The sequence below is a fragment of the Nicotiana sylvestris genome, chromosome 1, assembly GCF_000393655.2.
Source record: "Nicotiana sylvestris chromosome 1, ASM39365v2, whole genome shotgun sequence".
NCBI classification, from domain to species: Eukaryota; Viridiplantae; Streptophyta; class Magnoliopsida; order Solanales; family Solanaceae; genus Nicotiana; species Nicotiana sylvestris.
This window is the reverse complement of record NC_091057.1, coordinates 65817629-65842996: the sequence shown is the minus strand read 5'-3', so window position 1 is coordinate 65842996 and position 25368 is coordinate 65817629. Positions and strand designations below refer to the sequence as shown.

At 38.5% G+C, this 25368-nt stretch overlaps 1 pseudogene; it reads left to right on the top strand.

The window, feature by feature from the left end:
• The first annotated feature begins 1323 nt into the window (after positions 1 to 1323).
• LOC138870830 (hydrolase 3-like) lies at positions 1324 to 24535 on the top strand (annotated as a pseudogene).
• Positions 24536 to 25368: the final 833 nt, after the last annotated feature.

The window sequence follows — 25368 nt, the reverse complement described above, 5'->3', positions numbered from 1 at the left end:
GAAGTAGAGAAATTTTCGTATGATATTCTTGAAAAGGTTGCACTGTACTCCTTTAGAGTCACAAAATCTCACGTTACTACGGTGCTAAGAAATCTCGTTGGAATCTGAAGATGGCACTGCACTGCTCATGCGAAACAAACACCAAACAGATATTTTAGTCAAAAGCTTTCTCACCCTTGTCTCCATCCACCCGACATCTAAGTTCCCATTTGAGCCCGTATGGTGGATCTTGTCAAATATTTTGTAATATCTTTTTGAATTTGTAGTGATGGACACCCAAACATTTAAATAAAGATGTTTTATTTATTTAAATAAATAAAGCATTTAAATGGCTAATATTCTTAGCCCCACTTCCAAATAAAGAAGACACCCAAACATCTAAATGGCCAGCCACCTTTCATACCAATATTATGAGTCACTTACTGTGTTTCAAAGGGTCGCACGTTTCTTTTGCTTTAGTCTTTATACAAAAACTTCATTTAATCCACCAGTAATTATTAATTAATTAGGTAATGTCCTATTACCAAATAATTAATCAATTACCCACATAATTAAGAAATACTTCGATTTACTTAAAATACTACTCACTTTTCACATACCTTATACACCTTACTATCATGCTCATGTGGTACCTTGTATGACACTAGTCCATAAATACCGAGTATTTTAGCTCGGGCCGTATTTTATCGTAACATGTCAAACTTGGACAAAAATTCATTTTACTTGACTTGCTTCCCCTCTCACCTTCACAAATTTACTCATCACTTGTTTGAAATAGCATAATCTCAAAATAATCCCATTCCCGAACTTACGTCGATTAACTTACGACGAAACTTTAACATACGAAAATGGGGGATGTAACATACCTGCACTGGAAGAACAAGCTATCGATGCCATTGATTTGGAGGCTCGATCGTAGTAAAACGAGCAAAGGGTGGTGACCCTTAGCCAAGAGGTCGCTCTGTTAAGGGAAAAATTTGAAGAGGCCAAGGCGAAGTAGGTTGAGGTCTAAACTGATGTACATGCTTCCGCCGATCGCGAGTCTTCCTCCACTGAAAGAATAAATAATTTGGAGGCGGCCTTAAACTCTAATGCTAAAGAAGCTGCTACCGTGGAGGAGAATCATGCTCCGATGGAAGAGAGGTATAAGAAGTTCATGGAGCATAATAAAGGTTATAACTACACTATTCGTGATCTTGATGTTAGCCTTCAAGTCGCAAGATCCGAGTGGAATAAACTTTCGACCGTGTTTTCCGGCTTAAGGAAGAGCTTCAGTTCCGAGCGACTTCCCTCATTGTTGAAAAAACATATTCTATGTACAGCATGAGGAGAAAAACTTTGGATGAGGCCAACGCGGGTGTCATTGACTTTGATATCGAGATCACCAAGGCCCGTGAGCTGGAGTCAACTGCCCGAAGGGATCTCCTCGTCGAACCTGATGTGATTGACTCTTTTGGTTTCGGTTCTGAGTTCTCGGTAACTGAAGAGGAACTAGAAGGGGATGATGATGAAGGTCAGGATATTGAGTTGGCGGCTGATCCACCTACTTCTCCCAGGGCCGGAGATGCTCTTCTTCCCCTGGCTTCCGGGGATGCAGTAATTTAGAGTTTTGCTTTTTTTTTCCTTTTTGTTCTCCCCTCATAATTTTGTACTATTGGCACGTTTGGTATATAAAATCTTTTTTGTTCAAGTATTGTGCAAATTTTTCTCTTTGTGTCGAGTTATGATAGGTTTCGGGTGTGTTCTTTCCCTGATAGTATTTGGATCCCTGGCATGAATTCTTCCAGAACCAACTTTTTACTGTGAGGGTTTCATAAGAGAGGGCCCTCTTCTATTTACCGTTCTCTTGAAGAGGACGTCTCCTGTTCATTACGGCGCTAGCATTTGAAGTACTTGATTAACTTTCAAATGATACAATTAATTCATTGTTAGGACAAGAAACCAGATAAAAATAAAAGGACATTATTTATGTATTCCATTTTCAAAAGTACATAAGCATTCGTTGTGCTGAAAAAGACTATTTAACTGTACCATAGTGTCATTGCTTTCATGCCTTGTCTTTCAAAGGTCTTACTTATGTTGACGATGCTTTCTCTATAGTATGCTTTATGTTGCTTCCTCGTTAAAAACCTTACCACAAAAACCTAATTGGTACAAAAATTGGACGAATGGAAAAAGAGTGCAGCACATACTTTCAGTATAGACGGTGCTCATCAGCAATAGTATACGTTCTAGTTGCTCGACAACTTTACTTCGTCTTGATTTTCCAATTCATATAATTCTTTCTTGGTGACGGCTAAAACCGGGTAGGGGCCTTCCCATATTGGACCCAGCTTTCCTACGTTAATCTCTTGGGTATTTTGGCTCACTTTCCTTAAAACCAAGTCTCCCGCTTTGAGAAAATGGAGATTGGCTCTTAAGTGGTAATATTTTTCATTCTTTATTTTTGGGCCGCATCCTTATATGTGCCAGGTCCCAACGTTCATCGAGTAGCTCCAATCTGACCATTAATGCTTCATTGTTTGCTTCTTCATCCGTCCGGAAGTATCTCATGGTAGGTTCCCCTACTTCCATCGGGATCAAGGCTTCTGCTCCATATACGAGAGAGATGTGTCTCCCCTGTGCTTGATTTAGTCATTGTTCGGTATGCCAATAGCACTCCCGGTAGCTTTTCAGGCCATTTGACTTTAGTTGCTTCCAATCTCTTTTGAGATTTTGAATAATTAATTTGTTCATTGATTTTGCATGTCCGTTGGAGCTTGTGTGGTATGGCGATGATGTAATTCTTTTGATTTTCAAGTCTTCAAGGAATTTTGTGACCTTTGCGCCTATAAATTGTGGCCCGTTGTCGCAAGCTATCTCTTTTGGTATCCCAAACTTGCAAATTATGTTCTCCCACAAGAATTCAACTACTTCGTGTTCACTGATTTTCTGGTATGGACGTGTTTCAACCCACATAGAAAAGTAATCAGTTAAAATTAAAATAAATTTTACCTTATCGGGAGCTGGCGACAGGGGGCCGACTATGTCCATCCCCCATTCATTAATGGCCAGGGCGACAAAATCGAGTGCAATGGCTCTACCGGTTGATGCACCAACGGTGCGTGGTGTTGACACTTATCGCATTTCTGAACATAAGCTTTAGCGTCTTGTTCCATCTGGGGCCAGTAGTAACCTGCCCCAATTAGCTTTAATACCTGGGAATAAGTGCTCGAGTGATCTCAAACGATTCCTTCATTAACTTCTCTAATGATGTAATTAGCCTTGGAGGCTTCTAAACATCGTGCCAACGGTCCTTGAAAAGATTTTCTATACAATTGGCCTCCCCTGAAGCAGTATCAGGCTACTTTAGTGCGCAGTACCCGGGATACCTTAGGATCTTTAGATAGTTTTCCATGCTCGAGATAGTCAATGATCTCATTCCTCCAGTCCTAGACCATATTGGCCATGTTTACTTAATAATAGTCATCCACATCCAACACTGAATACATAAACTGCACCATCGTACCGGAGTCTGATCCCTTTATTTTTGTGGACGAGCCCAGATTTCCTAATGAGTCTACTTCCGCATTTTCTTCCTTCAAGATGTGTGTCACGACCCAAAATCCATTAGAGATTGTGATGGTGACGAACGCCACTGCCAGGCTAGCCAACACTAAATAGTTAATCAAATTCTCATTTTTAATATCTCTGAAATCGTAAATTTCCTTCAATATAACTAGTAAAAGATAATCTTTATAGAATAAATAAAAATGTTTACAATTGCAATACTGAATATCCCATAATCATCCTAGAACCCAGTGTCATAAGTGCATGAGCAATTACTAGGAAATAAAATAAAATACAGTAACTTTATGGAATACAAATTGGACAGAAAAGAAAACACAAATATACTGAAGGAGACTCTGCTGGCTGCGGACCGGCTCATAGGATGCAGCTCATCTAATTCTCCATATCAACCATGTTGTCGCGCCCACTAGGCCACTAGACATACATGTGCATGTACAACAAAATGTACAACACATGTAGTATGAGTACAAAAACAACGCGTACCTAGTAAGTATACAGTCTAACCTCGAAGAAGTAGTGACGAGGGATCAACTTCGACACTTACTAGTGGTCCAATAATATCAGGTACAGTAAAGAAGTGAATAAATATGAGACAGAGTAAGTATATGAAACAAACAAGTATAAAATACGTGGTACAATTCCCCTCTTTGCAATTTACTCAGCTCTCAACTAGCAAGTTCCCTCCGTAACCGGAGCATATACATAGATATAGTGGATTTCATCAAAGAAATTGTCATGATTCAAATCAGGGAAAATCCCTCAAATACACTGGCTTCTTGCCAAATATTATGCACGATTCCATGAGGATTATATATATAGGAAATGCCGAGGTGTAAGACCCGATCCAACATATAAGTAAATTGTGCAATGCCGAGGATCGAACGGTGCAAACCATAGATCCATCTATTAACCTGCCAAGGCGAACGGCCCACTCCCATGAGAGTGTGGTACATAAATCCTGCCGAGGCGAACGGTCCGATCCCATAAGAGTAGTAGAAGGAAAGTACCCCGCTCGCGAATAATACGTGCGACGCGGTCAAATATAAATTTAACATTAAAATCATATATCTTTCTTGATTCTTTTCGAAATTAGGAAATTCAACTCATAGATTTTTAAGGGAATTACCCCGCTCGCGAAACATACATATGACGCGGTTACGCATAGATTTCTTAAGCTATTATAATATTCCTCAATTATTTTTAAAATTACGAAGTTCAAATGAAACCTATTAAATCTTAAATTCTTCGATTTCAACTCCTTTTAAAACATTTAATAAGAAAACTCAATCTCGCTCCCTTTCAAGGCAAACAATAAACATAAATCAATAACAATATCAACAAGGCGTGATGTAAGCCTAAAAATACACGGACAAAGGCATAGCTAGTAGCTACATACGAACTCTCGTCACCTCATGCGTACGTAGCCCCCATAAATAGAAGCACATAATAATTTAGTTCACCTATGGGGTTAATTCCCTCTTACAAGGTTAGAAATGCGACTTACCTCGCTATGAAGTTTCAAAACTGGCTCCAACGCCATTCTAGCACCTCAAACTGATGCCCAGCTCTCCAAAACTAGCCAAACAATGCACAAACCAATGAAAATATATTCTAATACTCATAGCAATTCTATTTACAACAATTCCCAAGTCCGCTCAGAAAGTCGATAAAAACCACCTTCGGGCACACGTGCTCGGATTCCGAAATTTTTCGAACATAAACATTACCCATAACATTACAAACTCAAATATATGGTTTATTCTCAATTTCATGCCCAAATTCGTGGCCAAAATCCAAAAATATGAATTTCTAGGATTTCTTCCAAATCCCACAATATTTACTAATTTTCATGTTTAAATCCGTATATAGACCATGTATTTATCTCACAACTAGTAGAAATATCTTACCTCGTATTTGATGATGAAAATAGCACTCCAAAATTGCTACAAAATCATCCCCCGTGGAAGAAGTGAAGTAAAAATGAGCCAAACCCCCGATTTAAAGAGAACACTGCCCAGACGACCCTTCATCGCAATCGGGGAACATACCTCGCGTTCGCGAAGCTCAGAACCCTCACGCCTAGAATTCCTTCTTCGCGAATATGGCAAGACCCTCGCTTTCGCGAAGTACAATCTGCCTCAGCCCCCCCCCCCCCAACTCCTCTATGCGAACGCGAGACAAGGCCCGCGAATGTGAAGCTTTACATGCTAGCCCTTCGCGAACGCGTCTATCCACTCGCGAACACATAGAACAAAAAGAGCTCAGTCCAATTTCCTTCTTTGTGAACGCGTGAGGCCCTTTGCATTCGCGAAGAACAACATCAGCACCAGCAAACCAGCAACAGTAACTTAACCAAAATTGCCCCTAAACCACCCCAAAATACACCGAGGCCCCCCGGACCCCATCCAATCACACCAACCAGTCCCAAAACATAACACAAACTTGCTCAAGGCCCCAAATCACATCAAATAATGCCGAAATCACAAATCTCAACCCAAACCAAGCTTAATGAACTTTGGAACTTCAAACTTCTACATTCGATAATGAAACCGATCAACTCACGTCGGATTGACCTAAAATTTTGAACACAAGTCATATTTGATGTTACAGACCTACTCCAACATTCAGAATAGGATTTCGACCCCGATATCAAAAAGTCCACTTCCGATCAAACTTCTCAAAAACCTTTAAATTTCTAACTTTTGCCAAACGACTCCAAAATGACCTACGAACCTCCGAATCCACTTCTGGATGCGCTCCCAATACCAGAATCACCATACGGAGCTATTCCCAGACTCGAAATCCCAAACTAACATCGATAACATTGAAATGCACTTCAACCCAGATTTATGAGATTCTTCCAAAAAGCTAACTTCCACAATAGGCACAAAAATGCTCTCGGGTTATCCAAAACCCAATCCGGACATGCGCCCAAGTCCAAAATCAACACGAAGACCTATTTGAACCTTCAAATCCCAATTTTGAGGTTGTTTACTCAAAAATATAATCTTAGTCAATTCATCCAACTTAAGGATTCCAAAATGAGAATTTCCTTTCCAAATCAACTCTGAACTTCCCGAAATTCAATTCTGTCAACACATACAAGTCGTAATACCTGAAGTGAAGCTGCTCAAAGTCTCAAACCATCGGATGACACACTAGAGCTCAAAATGACCAGTCGGATCATTACAAATATGGGTAATGGACCATTCCCTGAACCGCGCGAGCAGAACCTAGACTTTCATTACATATTGTTGCATGCGTTATGGTATCGAAGATTCTAAGGTCTTGATTAACTACCATTTGGGAATAACATTTTATTTTTAAGACCTCGGAGTCTAGTCCCTGGGCTAGCTCAAGTCCTGCAATCAAATCCTCTTACTCAGTTTCATTATTAGGTAGAGGAACATTTCTTATGGCCTACCTTAGGGTTTTTCCCGAAGGCGTGATTAGTACTACACTGAGCTCGAACCCTTTCACATTGGAAGCTCCATCCCTGAACAAGGTCTAGACTTCCGATGTCGATTCTAATACCATCACCGCTTCCTTGGTAGCCAAAGGCATCAATCCTGGACTAAAATCAGCCACGAAGTCGGCCAAAACTTGTAACTTAATTACAGTCATAGGTTTATACTCTATGTCAAATTCACTCTTTCGATTGCCATTTGGCTAGTCGAACTGAAAGTTCAGGTTCATGAAGGATATTCTGCAAGGAAAAAGTTGTCACCACGGCTATCGAGTGACATTGGAAATAAGGCCTAAGCTTTCAAGCGACGACTACGAGAGCTAGGTCTAGTTTTTCGAGGTGCGGGTAGCAATTTTCCGCTCCCGTTAAACTTTTACTAACATAATAAATAGGATATTGTGTACCTTCTTCTTCAAAGATTAAAACGGCACTTAGAGCCACCTCTGAGACCGCTAAGCAAATACGTAACTGTTTGCCTTCCTCGGGTTTTGATAGTAAAGGAGGGCTCGATAAATAACTTTTCAAATTTTTAAGGGCCTGCTATCATCACTCAAAAATTTTCTTCTTCTTCAAAAGTGAGACGAAGTTATGGAACTTCTCTAAAGATCGAGAAATGAATCTGCTTAAGGTGGCCAGCCTTCATGTCAACCTTTGAACCTCTTTCACGCTTCATAGCTGGTCAAGGATGTCCTCGATGCCTTTAATTTTATCTGGATTGACTTTGATCCCCCTTTGTGATACTAGGAACCCCAAGAACTTACCAGAGCTGATTATAAATTCATATTTTTCGGGGTTAAGCTTCATATTGCGCTTCCTTAATATGTCGGAGGTTTCTTGCATGTGTTTAGGATGATCACCTGGATTCATATACTTAACTAGCATATCATCTATAAATTTCCACGGTGTTCCCAATTTTTATTTTCAAAACATTTTTCTACAAGCCTCTGATAAGTGACTCCGACGTTCTTAAGCCTGAAAGGCATCACATTATAGATATATGTGCCGAAGTTCGTTATGAACGAAGTCTTTTCTTGATCCTCCAGGTTCATTTTGATTTGGCTTTACCCGGAATATGCATCGAGGAAACTCATCAACTCATGTTCGCCATCACATCAATTATTTGATCAATGTTAGGCAATGGGAATGACTCTTTTGGGCATGCTTTATTGAGATCCTTATAATCTATGCATATGCGAAATTTGTTGTTCTTTTTTGGAACTACTACAATGTTAGCTAGCCAGTCTGGATACTTTACCTCCTGGATTGAACCAATATCAAGCAATCGAGTTACCTCTTCTTTGAAGAATTTGTTTCTGACCTCAACAATAGGGCATTTCTTCTGCCTTACTGGAGGGATGTTAGGGTCCAAGCTTAGCTTGTGCACAACCACTTCGGGCGAAATACCTATCAAATTCGTATGCAAACACACAAAACAGTCAATGTTAAGTTTAAGAAATTCAATAAATCCTGACCTGAGCTCGGGGTTTAGTCCTGTCCCCAAGTAGAACTTCATTTCCAAGAATTTCTCAAATAATGCGATTTTCTCGAGTTGTTTCGCTGTGGATTTGGTTGCGTCTATTTCTTCTAGTACCTGGAAATATCTTGGTACTTGATAGAATTCCAACGACTCTTTTCCCATATTGTCTTTGTTCGTCTTGGGAGCAGGCGTCGATTCATGTAATTGCTATGTTTCACGCTCCTTGCCCTTGCTACTTGAAACTATGATCATGTTTATCTTCCTTACTGTCGGTTGATCTCCTCTTATCTGTTAATTCTCTCCGAAGCTGGGAATTTTAGAAGTTGATGGTATGTTGATGGCACAACCTTCATCTCGCTCAATCGTGATCTTCCAAGAATGATATTGTAACCGATATCCCCATCTACTACTTGAAAAATGTCATCTTCATTTCCCATTCGACATTCATATGCAACAGGACTTCCCTTCTGGTTGTTACGCTTGCTATATTGAACCCATCAAGGAGCTTTGTGACCGGAATAATGCTTCCAGTTAGTTTGGCTTGTTCCAACACTCTCTATTGGATAGTGTAGGCTGAACTTCCTGGTCTACAAAAATATGTTTAATCTTAAAATCAGAAATATTAAGAGAGATTGCCAAGTCATCATTGTGTAGTAGTAGGAGTCCATCTGTGTCCTCCTTTGTGAAGGTAAAGTCTTCCTCAGCGGCTTCCCAAGTCTCTTGCTATGGGTCAATGATACCTTTATCTTTTTCGCTGCCGAAAAAGTTACACCATTAATCTCGTTCCCCACCCCCCCCCCCAAAAAAAAAACAAATCATGTTGATCGTCAGACAAGGGGTATCTTCTCTCGCTTTTGAGCGTTTCGCATTATCTCGGTTACAACCATAGTTGTTTTTAGCCCTGTCACTTAAGAACTCTCTAAGATGTCCATTTTTCAGCAAAGTCGCCACCTCCCCACGCAAATGTTTGAAGTCCCCAGTCCAATGACCGTTAGTTCCATGATACTCACACTATAGATTAGGATCCTTCTGACTGGCGTCAGATCTCATCAGCCTCGAGAAACAAGCTTCTTTAATGTTCCTCATTGTCGATACTAGTTCTATTATGCTGACGTTGAAATTGTATTCAGATAGCATGGGGTAGGTAGAGTCCCGGGTCCAGTTACCTCTTTGTATTACAATGATCTGTTATTTTGGCTGCGATCCGCTCTCTTATCGGTGGCAAACCTATCGGCCAATCGGAAACCTCTACCGTCCTTCGGCCTTTTCGTAGGGCAAAAACCATCCTCTAGAAGAATGTCGGTCTGTATCGAAATCATACTTCAACTTCTCCTTATTCTTCTCCCGATCTCGACCCTTGGTTGATGCCGGGAAACTGAGCTAGTCATCTTTAATTCTTATCTTTGACTCGTACCGGTTGTGGCCATCCGCCCCATGTTGTTTCCTGAAACTCAAGCAAACTTTCTTTCAATTTTTAGGAAGTGTCGTAACTCCTCGGATTCAGTCCTTTAGTAAATGCCTTAGTGCCCATTCGTCTGGCACGACCGGTAGCAGCATCCTTTCCTTCTGAAATCTGGTCATGAACTCCCATAGAAATTCGAACTCTCCTTGCGCAATTCTGAATATGTTGCCTTTTTGGTCATGTACCTTATTGGCCCCAGCATGGGCCTTGATAAAAGAATTCGCGAGCATCTCGAAGGAATCTATTGAGTGCTCGGGTAAGAGTGAATACCACATCAGGGCGCCTTTCGTGAGGGTTTCCCCGAACTTTTTCAACAAGACTGACTCAATTTCGTGTAGAGCTAGTCGTTTCCCTTCATCACCATTGTATAAGTGGGGTTGTGATCTTAAGGATACAAAGTCCCATCATATTTTGGCACATATGGCATCTTGAACCGCTTCGGGATCAACTCCGGTGTCGCGCTTGGTTTAACGACAATTGGGTGTATTTCTTTGAATCTAGTCCTTTCAATATTGGCAGTGCACCTGGGATTTGGTCTATTCGGATGTTTATTTCCTGCATAAACCACATGAGTTCGGTTTAAAATGGATCATTCTCATTTTTGTTACTGGATCCACTACCGTTTCCCCGGGCCTTGTCGAAGTCGACTTTGCCCCTCGGAATATTGTTATCAAGCCTTTGTATTGTTTGGTTTGCGGGAGGACTGGGAGGGACTGTACCTCGACCATTTGTATTGTTGGAAGCACTTGACAATGCCTACCTTAACTCCGTCATGACTTGATTCTGTCGCGAGAGATGTCCCATAATAGCCTCATATTGCTCCCTAAGAATTCGTATTGTTTCCATGACGTGCTCGTCTTCATCATCATCTGGGGTCGCCACTCGAATGTGTCATGGATATTTCCCTTCATGGACCGACGTGGCCTCATCCCCCTCGTTCCAGGTAACATTGATCCAGTCTTCATGTTGAGGCTAATTTCCTGGGACCTCAACATTTTATGTGACGTTGACATTGTTATCTGCTATTTTTGTGACTTTTCACTAAGAAACAAAGAATCAAACAGGTTAGTAATAGATGCAGGGATCAACTCAATTACGCAACTATCTAAGCCCTACGGTGGGCGCCAAACTATTACTTGGAAAATAGTACAGTTGAATTTATACGTAGTTTATAGACCAACGAATCTATTTTATCTAAAAATGATAAATAATTTAAATAAGAATGCAAGACTTAGAATTGAAATCGAGATAAGACAACAGATAGCGTGGTTCGGGGAGTAGAACTTCCGAAGGCAGTAATAACAATGTTAATAAGCAAAAAATAAAATGTTATTGAGCTTTTGAATAGTATATAGCATAAGTTTGTTACAAAATTCGTCCCCCTACAATGGTTGTTGAAATTCCTATTTATAGTGGCACCTAAGGAACAAAGTCCTAGGATCAAGCCCCTCTTAAATGACAATTGTGGAGGTCATTGAAGAATGTGTAATGGCAGGCTATGAATGCCATATTCTATATAACAGACTAGGGGTGTACATAGGTTGGGTTGGTTTGGATTTTTCAATTACCAAACCAAATCAATTATATCTGGTTATTAAATCTAAATACCAAACCAAACTAATAGAAGTCGGGTTTTTAAATCTCGGGTTTTTGAGTTTTCAGGTTTTTTAGGATTTTTTTTCCTAAATATTCATAGCACAAAATATAAAATTTGTGCTCCAAATATTTCTTTAATCCTAGTAAGGCAAAACTATATAAGGTGTTTTTAAATAAAATAACATAAATATGGGATGATTCATGGTATTGTACTAATATTTTCAACAATAAAGATAATAAAATTGCATAAAATAAATACGGTTAATAAGCCATATTGAAAACAAATATAATTTAAAATTACTAGTAAGTTGTTAAAATAAGTACGACTAATAAGTACTATTATTTACATGATTAAACACTAAAGGAAAAGTAAGTTATGCATTTTATCTAAACCATGGAAAACTAAAAAATAGATATCCAACACTATTTTTATTCATAGTACAATAAATGGAATGTCTTTTATTAGCATTAGTATTGATTTGATTTTTGTGTACGATTTATTTGAGTTACTAACATTTATGGACTATAAAACTTATTGGAGCATCCAAAAATTATAAATCCAAGCTTGAAATAATACGTTAAAAGATAAAACTACGAAAAAGCTTAAGAAATATTTATAAACTATACTACAATAAAAAAATTTATATATTAAAAATATTTAAAATATCTATACATAAAATGTCGGGTTGGTTTGGTTTCGGTTTAACTTTTTTTTTAGCTAAAACCAAACCAAACAAAATATCGTCGCCTTTTTTCCAACACCAAACCAAATCAAAACAAATCATAGTCGGATTCTTTTCTCGGTTTGACTCGAATTATTGAGTTGGTGCGATTTGTCGATTTCATTTGTACACCCCTATAACAGACTATGCATTTAATACTGCAGGATATTCTTCATTGAATGTTATCGGGTATAGGCATTCATATGTCTTCTTGAGCAGCATCCCCTTTGAGGGCCTCCCGGTGCCAACCGAGATTGCTGCTCCCCGTTTTGACTTCTATCTATCTCTAATTTCACGTATCGCATTATTATACGATTAGTTAATATGGACAGATTTTACCCTCTACAGCATTCCCTTTTCAGCTCTAATATATATGGCAATGCAAAAGTGCGATCATTAAGAAGGGAGCCCAAGATTCTCTAGTGGAATTACGGAAAATAAGTAAAAATTGAACTTGTATAACGTTTTGTCAATTGCCATCAACTTCAGAAGCTTCGTAGGCTAGCTATAAGTACAATATACAGATATTGACTTGGTGGTGAACTCAAGAATTAGAGCAAATTCGTCTTTGTCTATTTCCCTCATTCCTATGGTGGCTAATTGGTATTGGCTATTTAGAATAACGCCGCCACCTTAACAGATCAACTTATCAATTTGGAAAAGTATAAGGTATATAAGTTAATCCGTACCAAGCATCACATTTGTGTTGAATTTTAATGCCGTCATTTTGGTATGCCGGAGAAAGCACTCACCCTCACCTTAATATTAACAATATAAAGAATTTTATTTTACCCATGCAACTAATTACCTTTTAAATAATCTTACAATGTAAGCAGTCATAACCTACCCGTTAATATCTTAATATAGGAAATTAAGATTGACAAGCTGAAAAAATAGGATATATAGTTTTTTTACAATTTGTTAAAACATACCAAAAAAGTACATATTCGTCTGTAAATTCTTTTTTTTTTCTTTTACCAAACAAAAAGAAGAATGACCATTATTCTCTCACTTTTTCATTTCGTTTAATCCAACCTCGGATTTCTGTATCAAATGCTGTTGGTATTTCTGTAGACTACAGGCTAGCCCCGGAGCATGACGTGCCAACAATTTACGAAGACTGTTGGACTTCACTTCAATGGGTCGCGTCACACGTTAGTGGTAAAGTCACTAGTGCTAATAACAACGATGACCCGTGGTTAAAAAATCACGGGGACTTTAGTAGGTTGTCCATAGCAGGGGACAGTGCTGGTGGTAATTGTTTAACCAAAAATTTGATCTTCGGTCAAAACTAAAGAAATTTGGGTTACTGATAATCAGGAGACGAAAATAAAATATTTTTGAGAATAATGGTAAAGCAGTAAATAGTTTTGTATTTAAGTAAGATCTCAATAGTATTTCGTGTCCCTACAGATGTTGAGTCCTTCTCCTTTTATAGTTGATTCTAGGAGAAAATATAATGCATTTGTCTTAATGAGGCAATTATGAGCAATAAATGACATTAAAAGAAACGTTACACAATCATTTCTATTTAATTCAAATATTCTAACGTATTTGATATTTAATGTTGTATTTAGACTCTTTTACATCATCAGATTCGTATCTTCAACTTCTTCCGGTCTTCGGTCTTTAAATGACTCGAATAGGTACGAGACTCGTACCTATTTTAGTAACGGTCCACACCTATGTTGCTTTCTTTTTCCCTTATCTGTTGTCGCCCGTGCCTCTTGGCTATTTATTGTGTTTTGACCATTTGACCAGTCCACGTGTCATGCCACGTCACCTACAATGTAAATTCAGTTTTTTTCCAATACAGATAGTCCCCCCACTTTCCATTTATTTATCAATTAAATAATTGGGAAGTGGATCTTCATAAAAAGGGAATTTTTGCCGTAATTAATATTATGACAATACTGACACTTCAATTGTCCCTTCTATTTAATGCTTTACATACGTGTCACTTTCTGATTGGTTCTGCAATTCTACACCCTTTTTCGAGACTTCTTCATTCACACTATTCACGAAATGATAGTTGCCTTTATTATAGGCTTTCCATCATTGCACTTCTAAGTTTGACGGTTGTCATTATAAGCATTTTTAACCCTCTTTCGTTTACCTTCTTATTCATAGATCTTCAACAAGCAATTTCTTACTTACTTGTATTTTCTCTCCCTTTAGTACATCCTTCTTCAACAATGTCATCTCCAAACCCTAACCCTAGAAAAGTTTCAATTCTCGATCACTTCCCCAATGCCCCCGTAAGACATAGGAGAGGCAGAGGAGGTAGGCTTCGGAGCTTGGGCCTAGGGTCCGCTCGTGGTAGTTTATCTGGTCCTGCTTCTTCTTCTTCTAGTATCGGGAGTTCTATTTGGAAGACCCCTTCTTCTAAAAGTAAAGAAATCCTTGATTCTTCTCAAGAACCTTTAGTCGATGAAATTGTTCCCAGTGATTTGTCTTTTGGGAGTGATAGAACGTCTCTTCAAAAGCAAATTGTAAATTTAGAAAAAGCTGACACTTATCCTTCATTAGTGACCGAGCTTACAATTACTACCATCAGAAGGGATTGTAACTGGAGCAATAGTCTTCGAATGTCAATTCCTTCCCCAAATCAAAGAATTTCTTCCTTTAGAAGTGGTTACTCTTTTGTGTATACTTACCCCTTTACTTTGGCTTTTAATCCTCCGGTTGACCCAGTCATTATTGACTTTTGCCGTTTCTTTAAAATCTGTTTGGCCCAAGTCGGTCCCCTAGTGTGGAGAGCAGTGGCTTGTCTGAGATACTTATCTGCCAAAGCCAATGTCAACTTCACCTTTTCTCACCTTATTCATTTATACCATCCCAATTTAATGCGCCATGGGGTTTTTACCTTAACTGCAAGAAGCAAAAAGGTTTTGGTAAGCCCTGAAGATGACAGAGATCGTGGATGGTATACCCGTTACGTTGTTGTACGTACGGTGGACTTGCTTGGTGAAACAAATATTCCCTTCCCCGAGAAGTGGAATTTTGCACGTAAGTTTCCTTTTATTTACCGCACCTATTTTTGAGAATTCCGATTCTTTTTCTAACTTCGTCTCTTTTTGGTTTTTTGTAGCAACCATGGGAGATGTGGAACTTATTCCTGACTTCCGTGGTTGGGTAGATTCAATTTTGAAGATTGCTCCTAAGGATCAAAGAACCTGGAAATCAATTTCTTTTTTACATGGCTGGAAGGTGAAACCACATGGTATGTCACTTTTTACACGTTTTTTTCTTTTTACATGTTAAGCACCTTTTTCTCAATGTTGATTATGTATCCTTCTTTTAATCAGGATTTGGTGTTAGAGGAATGGCAGCTGATGTAGCTATGGCCATTCGCATGTCTGCTAATGCTGCACTTGATTTGAACAAGGCTCGAGCTTCTAATCGGAGATATTGAGAAGAAGAAGATGGAGAGCCACAGCTGCCTGACTCTGATGAATGACATAGTTCATTCTACTTTGAAGGTATTTTTCCTTTACCAACAAGTTTTTTGTTTTTAATCTACAAATCCTCATTTCTATGAGTTGTCTCTGTAGGCTAACCTCATTGGTACAGAATTGATGGGAAAAATTTCCCTTCTGGAAAGAAAAACCCGTGAGTCTGAAAAATCTATCCATGAGGCCGAGGAAATAGCCAGGGGAGCCCAGCTTGAAGCAGCTAATTAGAAAGAACAGTTTGAGAATGCTCAGGGGACCATAGAGGAGTTGCAAGAAAGTAGAAATTTCGTGGAGCAACAAAAGCGTGGTTTGACTTTCGAACTAGCAACTGCCAAGGCTTCTTCAAACCAATTTAAAAGAGATAAAGAGCTTTTGGAGTGCTCATTGTCAGAACAATTATCAAAGGCTAGTGAAGAAGTCAGGGAGCTTAAGGCACTTTTAGCCAAGAAAGAAGAGTATGCAGGAGAATTAGTGCAAAGCTTGACTCAAGCTCAAGCTGACTTACAGACCTCCTCTGACGAGATTCGAGCTTTGAAGAGTTCTCATGCCTCCCTTGAAGCTTCCCTTGATTCCCATTTAGCTGAACACCAAATATTGAAGAACGATCTTGCTATGTGGGAAAGGGAGTATGGACTTCTGGAGGAGAACTTCAACATAGAGGTAAGTTGGGCTTTCTTGAAATCTCGTCGTGATGCTTTGATAGGAGTTGCTCAGGAAAGCTTTGATTTGCAATCTGAATTAGCCAAAGTCTTAGACACTATCGAGAAAAGTCAACAACCTGTTGATACTCCTTCTCCTTCACTTGACGCTCCTGGAACGGAAGAGCTTTTAAATGAAGAAGTGGCTACTGCGGTAATTGGAGTTGCAATTCCGGCTCCCGAGGGTGACACTTCTATGACACAGTCCATGGAAGCTGAAGCTCCCGTGACAATTTCTTCCCTCGGTGATTTTAACATTCCAAGCCTAATTGAAATTGCTCCTATTACTGCTCCCTCAGAAGTTGTTATCGTGCCTGTGATTGCCCCTGAAAATGAAATTGCAACTTCTGATGTTCCAACCCCTTCAGTGACTAGTTGAATGTATTTCAAACTTTACTGCTGTTTTTGTTTTTGTTTTTATTAATTGGTGGTGTTATCCCTTGGCAACTTTAAGGGATCTTTTGACGAAGTCCCCAGTTATCATAATGGGGCATTTGTAAAAAACAAACATTTTGCTGACTAAGTTTGTACTTAGTCTTTTATATTAAGAAGTTTTATCGGTACTTCTGTATATTTTATTCTTACCTTACTTATTTAGGACTTATAGAATAGTTTAGCATTTTTATCCTTTGAAAATGCTTTATGATTCTTCTCATGACTTATTAACATGAGGCTTATAAAAGAGGGCCCTTTTATTTTATCGACACTTAATGAAGAAGACGTCTCAACTTCATAATGGTGTTATAATACGATGAAAGAAATAGGAATACACATGTTTTGTATGAAACAACTTTGGCAAGTTTTTATTCATGAACTTTAACAAGTGTTTGACTATTACATGTATTACAATACATCTACAACTTTCTCGTAACTGTTTTTCTTGTAACAGATTTGTACATAACATAGAATAAACAAGGTTTTTCTTCATAACCTGTTTCAGTACATAGTCATGACCCTATCTTTATATATTAAGAAGGGTTTGAGAGGTGACTTTGCTTATGAGTTTGAGAGATGACTTTGTTGTTCTCATGAATGCTGAAGAATTCGTAACTTTTTCTCAACACTTGTCTCTTTGTGGCCGACTTTTGTCCGATATTCGTATCTGTTTTTCTACAAATATCTGTGTATAATATGTAGTCCCCCAAGTGTTTGAGCGGTGAAGTATGAAGCGTCGAGCACTTGTTTATTTCTTTTACTTTGGCCCTTTTCCTGAAACAGAAAAATATATGGGACTCGGAGGTGCGATTATAGATGAAGATTGCCTAACTCGTGTGTATTTTCATCAGATTAATTGTAACCCTGGGATGGGAAATTAAGAATACTCCATTTTGCCTTACAGGTTGTGACTCATCATTTGGCACGAGTTAGGGTTTTTGCCTAGCATCTAAAATCATTAGTAAAACATTAATAATTCAAGAGAGAAATTTTAACATGGTGATACCTAACCGTGGGTACTTTCTCAGAAGTAATATCTCTTTAAATGGACGGCATTCCAATGTGAGGGTAAAACTTTGCCATCCATTGTCTCCAACTCGTATGCTCCTTTTCCCGCAATGTCACGAACTTTGTATGGTCCTTCCCACGTTGGACTTAGCTTTCCTGAATTAGCAGCCTTTGCAGATTGGAACGCCTTTTTAAGTACGAAGTCCCCAATTTTGAAAAATCTGAGGCGTGCTTTCCTATTGTAATATCGTTCAATTACTTGCTTTTGTGCTGCCATTCTCATCAATGCAGCTTTTCTTCTTCCTTCAAGCAAATCAAGGTTGACCCGCATCTCTTCATCATTAGATTCCTCCGTTGCCCGATCATACCGTGTGCTTGGTTCACCTATTTCAACTAGAATTAAGGCTTCCACACCATAAACCATTGAAAATGGTGTTTCTCTAGTGCTTGTTTTTGTCGTTGTACGATAAGCCCATAATACTCCAGGTAACACCTCAGACCAATTACCTTTTGAATCCTGTAACCTCTTCTTCAAGTTGTTGATAATGACTTTTTTAGTGGATTCCGCTTGTCCATTACCCACTGGATGGTATGGCGTAGACGTTATCCTTTTAATTTTCCAACTTCGAAGAAATTCTGTGATTTGAGCTCCTATGAATTGTGGTCCATTGTCACACACGATATCCTTTGGTGCTCCAAAGCGGCATATTATATTTCGCCATATGAAGTCTTTAACTTCCTTCTCTCGTACCTATTTAAATGCTCCTGCTTCTACCCATTTAGTGAAATAATCTGTGAGTACAAGTAGAAACTTTACCTGACCTTTTGCTTGTGGAAGTTGACCTACAATATCCATTCCCCATTTCATAAAGGGCCACGGGGCTATAACAGGGTGTAGTAACTCAGCTGGTATGTGCATATTATTGTTGAATCTTTGACATTTATCACATTTGGACACAAAACTGTTTGCCTCTTCTTCCATCTTAGGCCAATAATATCCTGCGCGAATTAATGTTCTTACCAGTGACCTCCCCCCTGCGTGATTTCCACAATGTCCTTCGTGCACTTCTTTCATCACATATTCTGTTTTAGAGGGTTCGAGACACCTTGTTAGTGGTCCACCGAACATCTTTCGATAAAGATTTCTTTGATATAAACAATATCGAGCAGTTTTTTTGCGAAGCGCTTGAGCCTTTCCTTTGTCATTAGGCACGGTACCGTGCTGTAAAAAGGCAACAATTTCGTTTCTCCAATCCCATGTTAAATGATTAAAATTTACCTCATTTTTATCAGGTTCGAGAACGGAATGAAATAAATGTATGACTGAAGCATTTGTATCATTTGCTACGTCTGCTGCATATGCGAGATTAGCTAAAGTATATGCCTCTACATTCTCATCTCTTGGGATCTGCACTACTTTCCAAGTTTGGAATTGCTTTATTAACTCCCGTACCTTTGCGAGGTATTCTTGCATTCGCGTCTCCCTGGCTGTATAAGTCCCCAGCATTTGATTGACCACGAGTTGAGAATCACTCTTGATTATAATCTGTGTTATGCCGAGTTCTCGTGCCAATTCTAGACCTGCAATTACAGCCTCATACTCTGCTTCATTGTTAGTTATAGAGTGACATTTTATAGCCTGTCTAATAGTCTCACCCGTAGGTGGTACGAGGACTATCCCTAGGCCTGCCCCTTTTACATTAGATGAACCATCAGTGAATAAAACCCAAGTCCCCAGGTTTGCACCATTAAAAACTTGTAATTCTTTTTCTGCTTCTAAATGCATCCCCTGACTAAAATCAGCCACGAAATCGGCTAGTACTTGAGATTTTATAGTTGTCCTGGGTTGATAAATGATTTCGTATTCACTTAGTTCTATAGCCCATTTTGCTAATCTTCCTGAAAGTTCGTGTTTATGCAAAATATTTCGAAGCGGAAAAGCAGTAACTACAATAATGGGATGACATTGAAAATAAGGTCTTAATTTTCTAGATGTAATGATCAAAGCTAATGCTAACTTTTCTAGCTGTGGGTATCGTGTCTCAGCATCTAATAAGGACTTACTTACATAATAAATAGGAGATTGTTTACCTTGGTCCTCTCGGACTAAAACAACACTTACCGCAACTTCAGATACAGCCAGATAGATGAGAAGTTTTTCCCCCACCTTTGGTTTTTCCAATAACGGTGGTTTTGACAAATAAGCTTTCAAATTTCTAAGGGCTTGTTGAAAATCTTCATTCCATTCAAAATGATCTTGCTTTTTGAGTGCAGAGAAAAACTTAAAACACTTTTCTGAGGATTTGGAAATAAATCTCCCCAAAGCTGCAATTCTTCCCATTAATCTTTGGACTTCCTTTTTATTAGTAAGGATATCAGGGATTTCTTCTATTGCTTTGATCTGAGAAGGATTTACCTCAATACCACGGTTAGAAATAAGAAAACCCAAAAACTTACCTGATGCAACTCCAAATGCACATTTTTCTGGGTTGAGTTTCATATTAAATTTTCACAAAATATCAAAAGTAACAGATAGATGAGAAATATGATCATGAGACTGCTGGGTTTTGACGAGCATATCGTCTATATATACCTCCATTGTCTTCCCTAAATGTTCTTGGAACATTTTGGTGACCAACCTTTGATAGGTTTCCCCAGCATTTTTGAGACCAAAGGGCATTACTTTATAACAGTAAGTTCCCCTGTCTGTGATGAAAGAAGTTTTTTCTTCATCACCAGGATCCATTTTAATTTGATTATATCCCGAATATGCATCTAAAAAGCTTAAAAGTTCATGACCTGCGGTTGCATCAATTAGTTGGTTTATATGCGGTAAAGGAAAAGAATCTTTTGGACAGGCTTTATTTATATCGGTATAATCCACACAAACGCGCCACTTACCATTTTTCTTGGGTACGACCACCGTGTTAGCTAACCAATTAGGATACTTTACCTCGCGGATCGACCCGATTTTTAATAATTTTTGGACCTCATCCTGAATCACCTGGTTCTTGAAAGCACCTTGCTTTCTTTTCTTTTGCTTTATTGGTGTGAAAGAGGGGTCCTCATTGAGTTTGTGAGTCATCACATCCGGTGATATCCCTGTCATATCAGCGTGGGACCAAGCAAAGCAGTCTACGTTAGCTTTTAAAAATTCAATTATCATACCTTGCATGTCTGAGCTTAAATTGGCTCCGACATAAACCTTCCATTCAGGCCATTGCTCAAATAATATCACTGCCTCGAGCTCTTCAATTGTTGTTTTGATGCTTTCATTTTCTTCAGGTTCCTGAATTGTATCAGGCCTCGAGTCCAAATCTGTCTTTTCTTGTTCAGCTGAAGTTTGATCTTTTACACCTTCAACTGCTTCCTGTAATTGCTATTTTTCTTTATTTATGGTGTTTGTTCCTGTTACAGCGTTGATACTTCTAGATGTCTGCTGATCCCCACGAATTTGGCAAATTCCCCATGGTGATGGGAATTTAATAACTTGATGTAGAGTTGATGGGACAGCATCCATATCATGTATCCATGGTCTCCCCATGATCATATTGTAGGCCATTTCCATATCAACTACCTGAAATTTAGTTTCTTTAACAACACCTATAGCAAAAGTTGTTAGAATTACCTCTCCTTTTGTTACCACACTTGAATTGTCGAAGCCTGACAAGGTGTGCGCCTTGGGTATCACTTTGTCTTCATCTTGCATTTCACGTAATACCCTTAGTAGTATAATATTTACGAAACTCCCTGGATCAATCAAAACTCGTCTTACATTAGTATCATGTACAAGTAAAGATATTACCAGAGCGTCATTATGTGGAGTTATCGCTCCTTCGGTATCTGCATCATCGAATGAAATACTTTCATTTTCTAAAACTTGCCGCACCCGTTTCCCGTGTGTAATTGTTACCTTAGAAACCTTGTTGGAGGCTGTGTAGGTTATGCCGTGAATATCTTCTCCCCCACCATTCACTGTTCTCTTGGGTGAAGGAGGCTTTGGTGGCTCTTGCCTATTTTTCATATAGGCTTATTTTCCTTTTTCACTAAATAACTCAGTGAGGTACCCTTGCTTCAATAGATGATCCACTTCACTCTGCAAGAATCTACATTCTGAAGTTTTGTGCCCGTGATCATTGTGGAATTCGCACCAATGATCTGGATTGCATCTATTTGGATTTGACTGTATCTCTTTTGGCCACCGTACCTTATCTTCCATGCTTCTCAAAATAGCCACGAGCTCGGAGGTAGAGACATTAAAAATATATCCGCCGAATCGTGCCTTTAAACTTCTGTCATCATCTCGTGACTCTTGTCTGTTCCGATCATTCCTGAATTTCGAAGAAGAACCAGAGTCCCTATACCTCAATTTTTTATCATATTGCTGGCTATCTTGTTTTGACCGTGGGTCTTTTCCTGCAGGTCCCATATATGGATCGTACCTGTTTTTACCTGATCTTTTTTCAGTTTCTGATCTTCTGGAACCACCCCTTTCTTCATGATGAAACTTAGGTACGGTATCTTCTTCAATTCGCAACTTTGTACTATACCGGTTGTAAACATCATTCCACGTGGTTGTAGGAAATTCTCGAAGGCTTTCTTTCAGTCGTTTCATGGCTTCAGAACCTTTGTCATTTAAATTACTCGCAAAGGCTATTGCAGCCCAGTTGTCAAGCACACGGGGTAGAGTCATTCTTTCACGCTGGAATCTATCAACAAAATATCTAAGCAACTCCGAATCCCCTTGTTTGATTTTGAAAATATCTTCCATTCTTTTCTCAACCTTTTGTGCTCCCGAATGTGCTTTAATAAAAGAATCTGCAAGCTCAGCAAAAGAATTTATAGAATTTTCAGATAAAAGAGAATACCAGGTTAATGCACCCTTGGTGAGTGTTTCTCCAAATTTCTTGACCAGTACTGATTCAATTTCTTGTTTGGTCAAGTCGTTGCCTTTCACGCCTGTTGTAAATGCAGTCACGTGGTCACGTGGGTCTGTAGTACCATCATATTTCGGGATGTCAGGCATTTTGAACTTTTTCGGAATTGGAAAGGGAGCAGTACTTGGCTTCCAAGGTTGTTGTGAGTATTTGTCCATGTCTACTCCTTTTATTATATGCGGAACTCCAGGGATTTGCTCAATACGCTCATTTTGTTCCTTAATCTATTTCTGCAAGGTTAGTACTAAATTTTGCAAACAGGAATTATTTGAATTACCTGATCCCCCTTCTTGTGGTTCACTGGAGGTTCCTCCATTTCCAGAATTAACAAGACCAGAACGGGGATTCTCCAAAGTATTATTATTAGGAGTTGGTGTGGGTGGTGCAGCAGGCAATCGACTAACTAGAGTCTGAAGAGCTTTGCCGACCTGTGCATCAATTAGCTTTTGTAAAGCTTCATTTGTACCTCCTTCAAAGTGTTCAGATTGTTCTTGTTGATCAGCACGAGATTCAGTAACAGGAGTGCTTTCACGAGATTGACATGGTGAATCTGGAGGGGAGGGAACCATGTCACCTTGATTTTGATGGATTTGATTTTCATGGTTTCCCAATGTGTTATTACTGTTATTGTCGGTGTTGTTGTTTGACATGGTGATAACAATGGACAAGATATAGCTTAAAAGAAAAGATTATCAGATTCCCAGTAACGGAACCAATTTGTTTAACCAAAAATCTGAGTCTTTGGTCAAAGCTAAAGAAATTCGGGTTACTGATAATCAGGAGACGAAAATAAAATGTTTTTGAGAATGATGGTAAAGCAGTAAATAGTTTTGTATTTCAGTAAGATCTCAATATGTTGAGTCCTTCTCCTTTTATAGTTGATTCTAGGATAAGATGTAATGCCTTTGTCTTAATGAGGCAATTATGAGCAATAAATGACATTAAAAGAAACGTTACACAATCATTTCTATTTAATTCAAATATTCTAACGTATTTGATATTTAATGTTGTATTTAGACTCTTTTACGTCATCAGATTCGTATCTTCAACTTCTTCCGATCTTCGGTCTTTAAATGACTCGAATAGATACGAGACTCGTACCTATTTTAGTAACGGTCCACACCTATGTTGCTTTCTTTTTCCCTTATCTGTTGTCGCCCGTGCCTCTTGACTATTTATTGTGTTTTGACCATTTGACCAGTCCACGTATCATGCCACGTCACCTACAATGTAAATTCAATTTTTTTCCAATACAGTAATATTGTTTATCACATGGCCATGAGAGCTGGAAGAGAAGGTGGTATTAATGAAAATGTTATCATCTCTAGTTCAATTCTTGTTTGTCCTTACTTCTTGGTCCCACTTGAGAACATTAAACAAGGAATATTATACAAGAATTGGATCACAATTAGCGCACCATCTGATGCTGGGATTGACAGTCCAATGATTATTCCATTGCTCTTAATTTTCCATGCTTGTCGGGGCTGGGGTGCTCTAGATTGTTGTTATGTATTGGGGAGAAAGATGAGTATGTTCCAAAAGAAATTGGGATTCGCTTTGTTGAGGGTATGAGGAAAAGTGGGTGGAGAGGAGATTTGGAGTTCATCGAAGTTGAAGGTGAAGGTCACTGCTTTCAGGTGGTTAATCCTGAAGCCGAGAAATCTCAAGATTTGATAAAGCATCTTGCTTATTTCATCCAAAACAAGTGATCGGAGTTCTACTACATTAGAAATCGTACACTAGTAGTAATATCCTTGTTGCTTGATTCAAAAAAAATAATTCTCTTTTCTTAATTTCTATGATCATGAGCATAGTACTTTATTACGTATGTTACGCTTATCTATCTATCTACACGTGTATCCCATATTAATGAGTATAAATATTTTAAACATAACATAAATATTATTAAAATATGTGTTAGGTTTAAATAAAATGTAAAGAAAAATGTATAAGCTCAAACGATGAAAGGTTAACTCATTTTAGCGGCATGGGTGCTGAACTCAAAATGACGAATATCTACAAAACCTTCATTAAAAAGATTTGCTCAAAGTTTTCATACATTAATATGTAATAAAAAGTGGTCCGGATTTTAAATCCATATTTTAATGGAGTACTCCGACCAATTCCACATGTTGTTAACGAAATCAAGACTTGCTTCTTTTAATTAGGTTTGATAAACAGCTATACATATAAACTATCAAAGAATAAAAATTAGGAGGCCGATATTTATTTTTCTTAATATAATTTAATTTTATTTTTATATTAAAATACATTAAGAGATTTGAGTTTATGAAAGATAAATCGCGGATGAAAAACACTACTAGAAATCTGGGAATTATCGACCAAAAATTTGCGACCAAAGTTGGTTGGTCAAAAAAAGCGACCAACGTTGGTCGTTAATGTGGAGAAAATTATTAAATAATTATTTTAAATAATTTACCGACCAAGGTTGGTCGCTATTTGATCGATAAAATGGTCAACATGTTGACTGGGCTGGTCAGACTTGCTTGGTCAAAGAAATATTGAAATTAGCGACCAACTT